Source organism: Fukomys damarensis, unplaced genomic scaffold, assembly GCF_012274545.1.
Source record: "Fukomys damarensis isolate Sample0158 unplaced genomic scaffold, DMR_v1.0_HiC HiC_scaffold_30, whole genome shotgun sequence".
In the NCBI taxonomy this organism is placed as follows: domain Eukaryota; kingdom Metazoa; phylum Chordata; class Mammalia; order Rodentia; family Bathyergidae; genus Fukomys; species Fukomys damarensis.
Window position 1 is genome coordinate 3,482,891 of NW_022900942.1, and position 5,038 is coordinate 3,487,928.

General features: G+C 36.6%; 1 pseudogene; it reads left to right on the plus strand.

The window, feature by feature from the left end:
• Window positions 1-2,377: 2,377 nt before the first annotated feature.
• The window catches only part of LOC104851106, a 34,797-nt pseudogene continuing 32,136 nt past the window's right edge, over window positions 2,378-5,038 (plus strand).

The window sequence follows — 5,038 nt, forward strand, 5'->3', positions numbered from 1 at the left end:
GTTAGGTGAAATAAATCAGACACCCAAGTTTAATTATCACATGATTTCTCTAATATGAAAAATGTAAAAAAGTAAATAAAGCACAAAATTAAAAAATAGAAAAGTAGGGAAATGGATCTTTCTGAAATGGGAAGATGAAATGGAAGGAGGCAGGAAGACAAAAAGAATTAGATAAAAAAATTAAGATGTGTTGTTATGGACAAGTACCAACTCCACATGTAAAATAAAATTATGTACTTCAAATGTAATGATTAAAAATTTTTAAATATATATATAAGAACCTGCCACTCTTCTTGATATAAATGGATTTCTGTTTGGTTTTTTTGTTTTGGTTTTTTTTGTTTGTTTGTTGGTGGTGGTTTTTTTGTTTGTTTGTTTTTTGGTACCGGGGATTGAACTCAGGTCCTTGTGCTTGCAAGGCAGGCCACCGAACCACTGAGATAAGTCCCCGGCCCTGGATTTCTTAAAATAAGTTTCATCTCAACTTCCATAATTTATGATAAATTAATTTTCTTTTGTAATGAGTTTTCATTAGAATTATTTATTGTATTCCTATGGGAAAAAATGGTAACAAAGGATATTTATGTTATTATATCCTAGAAGAAATGCTGAGACCACAGATTTGCACTATTAGATCCATCAACCTGTATAGGGTAATACACAAGTATGCTTTACAAGAGATTATTAGCTGTTCTTTTCTTTTTCAGTTGTTGCTATTGTTTTCCTTCCACTCTTTTTTTAAAATCCCTATTCCCTTCATTGTCTTTCCACTATCACTGTTTCATAGTCCCCTTCTATTTGAACATTTTCTTCCTATTTCCCAGAATCTATCCTCCCTTTTGGTCCTTACCTACCCTTTGAGTTTCTCATACCAGAGAAACAGTGCTATATTTAAACATGTGTATCTGATTTATGTCACTTAAAATTATTAATATAATTACCTAAAAGTCTTGTTTATCATTTTTTATTGAAGAATAGTACTCAACTGTATATAAAAATTACATTTTCTTTATCCAGTCATCCATTGATGTTCATATGCATTGTTTCCAAGATTTAGCTGATGTAATCATGTATAAATTGTGCTATTATAATCATGGGTGTGTATATATCACTGTGGTAGGATGATTTCAACTCTTTCAAGAAGATACCAAAAAGTGGGATAGCTGGATCAAATGGAACCTATAGTTTTAGTTTTTTGAAGACTCTTTATGCTGCTTTCTGTAGTAGTTGTACCAATTCATATTCCCACCAACAGTAAGAAAAGGTTCACTTTTTTCCTCATAGGCTTGCCAGTGATTGTTGGTGGGTGATTTGTTGATGGTTGCCATTCTTTCTGGAGTGACACGGAATCTCAGTATTGTTTTAATTTGCATTTCTTGAGTGAGCAGTAGTATTGAATATTTTTGCATATATTTATTTGCTGTTTGTACTTCTTCATCTGAGAAGTGTCTATTCATTTCAGGCTCCCATTTTTGGATTGGGTCTTTAAATTTGACATTTGAAGGTCTGATATTTTTTAATTCTTTTTATGTTCTAGATATTAATCCTGTTTGAAAAATAGCTGGTGAAATTTTTGCCCATTTTGTGAGTTGTCTCTTTACTCTGTTGGTGGTTTATTTAGCTATGCAAAACCTTTTAAATATGATGTGATCCCAGTTGTTGATTCACTGTAATATTTCCTATGCAAATGGGGTTTTGTTCTTAATGTCTTGGCCTACACCTATGCCTTCAAGAGATTTTATTATGTGCATCTGGACTCCATTTACTTATTCAGCTTGGAGTCCACATAACCCTAGTGCAGTTACTGGTAAAAATTTATCAAATATGAGTCTCCAAGAGAAATCTACATAGAAACACAAACTTAAATTGATTGGTTAAATTTGCCTCAATTCAAGAATTTAAATATTATGAAGTAAACATCTGTCTTACATATTATATTTCTAAAAATACTTTATTTTTGTGTAAATAAAATAATTTCAATGTGTAAGATTGTTGTCTTGTGTAAGAAAGTTTAATCATTGATGATTATTAGAAAGTTTCATGTTTTATTTTGAACTTATCTTTCTGTTTCTGCTTGGAAAATTCCAGTGCCTTGTAAAAATATAAAACCTTCCATTGTTTTACATGAAATGTTTTTTATTTTCTGAATTTTTTTAAACCACTAGAGGGGTAGTGAGTGAAAAATAATAATATCCTGCCATATTTGTGTGCTTCATACTCAAAAATCACTTTGCTGGGGTCTCACCAAGTGGCTCATCCAAGTTCAGGGTGTGGCCCTCCAGCTCCACACTACTAGGACCATTGTGTTTGCTCAGAGACGCTGAGGACTCCTCCAGATCCCCTGTGTCAAGTTTACACTTTTGGGACAGCACCAGCGATGGAAGAAACTGGACTGTGGGGTCCAGAGCAGCAGTGCCTCCAGGAAGCCATGGAATGGGAGCTGTTTTCAAGGTGCTCACAAGAGAAAGAGGGGGCCCAACAGCAGATTGAAAAGAACCCCACTAGTAGGCACAGATACACAGAACAGCTGCTGGTGAGGTGGACGGGCCCAAAACCTATCTCCTAGACCACTCTGCCACAAGCAGAAGCCTTAAGTCATTGATGGAGGGTCAACAAATATTCTCCCAGAATGCAGATGCTGCTTTTGGGGGAGGAGCAGAAGCCAAATCCCTCTGACCCTAAGAGAGGAAGAGTAAATCCACTCAATCCCATGACAAAGGCAGACCTTTCATTTCTTCAAGATTGGGGTAGAGGCAAAATATCTTCATTTGGAGGACAATAGAAATAATTTGATACTACTATTATTTACTACCACTACTGGAAAAAGAGCAGAAAATCCTGCTGATAACTAACTACTAATACATGAGGAAGAGAGCTGGGAATACTAAGGCTCACTTCTAAAGGAGGCTCAGACATACAGATACACTGTCTAATACTGAGGCTGGGATAGGAAAACAAAGATTGAGGACAGTGGCAAGCAGAATTACATGTTCTAAAATTTCCAGGAGATGACATTGCTGAGAGCCAACTTCTGCGACTTCTGTTGGCTGTACGCTGAATGGAAAGGACCTTGAAGACCCTGAAGCCATACAATGGGGGCAGTGACCTTTGAGGATGTGGCTGTGAACTTCACCACAGAGAAGTGGGTTTTGCTGAATCCATCCCAAAAGAAGCTTTACAGAGATGTAATAAGGGAAATGCTTAGGAACGTGGCTGCTCTAGGAAGGGCCTGGAACAACTACCTCTGATTGGGCATTTGTCATTAAATGTGCCCATTATAGCTCACACTGGACTGAAGACATATGGGTACTTGGCATCAGAAGAGAAGCTGTGAAATTTAAATGTCATGGTGATTTCCAGTTCTTTCAGAAGCATTCAAGGACAAAGACTGTAGAGAAACGCTATGAATATGATCAGTGTTGCAAATCCTACTCTGATCTTAGTGAAGGTGTTGCAGAAGAAATTGCCAAATGATGCACACATAGAGATGAACTGAGTGGAAGTAAAATAAAAAGTTTATTTTGTCAGAAAAGGGTCCATCACATTCAAAAAGGCAGTGCCAGTGATCGACCTCCTATTGGGTTGCAGCTCTCCTTTTATAGGCATTACAGCCATGATTTCATTCACATTGGTCCATTTCATTTCCTCAGCTCAGATTTCCCATGTACAAATTACAGTAACCACACAGTTAACTTTAACCCAGATGTAACAATTCATCGTAGCTGGAAATTTACCTCAAGATTTGTCTAGCTATCTATTCTAGCACACAGAAAGGGTGTGTTCAAGGATGAGGCCAGATGTCCCATTTCATGGTCAATTCCTTCAGTGTCTGTTAATTTTGAACTAAACAAAACAGACTGCTGTTAGAGATAGCAAAAGTCATTTTACATTTTCTAACATTTTGTAGGTTTTTAGATTATTTAGAAAAGTTCTCTCTATCAAAAGAACTCAACTTAGAAGACCTTTATATATGAGAAAAATTTGAAAGCCTCAGCACACCTAATGTTCAGATCCATGAAAGAAATCACAATGTGTACATAAGATCCTAATGAGATAATTGACAATATGAAATAGGAAGAAAAGGGATAAAAGTGTAGGATAAATTGGAAGGGTAGGGGAAAGGTAATAAGGGAAGGGGAAAAAATGAGAAAATGAAAAAATGGAAATAAAGTATTTGTAAATAGGAAAGGGAGGAGGAGGTTAAGGGAGGGCAAGGATAAGGGGAAAAAATGAGGACCAAGACCTGTGATGTGAAGGTACAAGATCCAGTGATGAATGTAACTGTACTGTATACCTAAAATGTACCAATAAACTCAATGAGAAAAAAAAGAAATCACAATGGGGAGAAAGCCTATATATGTAAACAATGTAGAAAAGCTTTCCATAGGCATCAACACTGTAAACAACATAAAAGAATTCACATGAGAGAGACGCTAAATATGTAAGCAATATTATTGTAAAATACATGAAAGAATTCACACTGGGATGAAACCCTGTCTATGTGAGCAATGTGGAAAAGCTTTTAGTACACACAGTACTTGTAAACAGCATGAAAGAATTCACATACGGGAGAGACCCTATATATGTAAGCAATGTGGGAAAGCTTTAAGTACACAACATTATTGTAAGATACATTAAAGAACTCCCACTCAGCATTAATTCTATGCATGTAAGCAATGTGGGAAAGCTTTCAGCATTTGTGGTGTTTGCCAAAGACATTCGCAATGGGGATAGATAATATGTATATAACAATGCGGGAATGCTCTCAGAATACACATGTATTGTCAAATACATGAAAGAATTCTCACTGGGGAGAAACTATATATTTTGAAAATCCTGTGAAAATTTCTTAAGTAGTAGAGACCTGTAGGAGTAATACAAAAAGCTTGAGAACAATATTTCTCTGTAAAATATCCAAAAATAGGTTTTTTTTCAGCTGCCTGCCTGCCTGCCTGTCTGCGATCACCCGGCGGTGTGCGCGCGAGCTCCCGGCCTGCACGGGAGCCCCTGGCCTGCGCGACAACAGACCAGGAAGGCT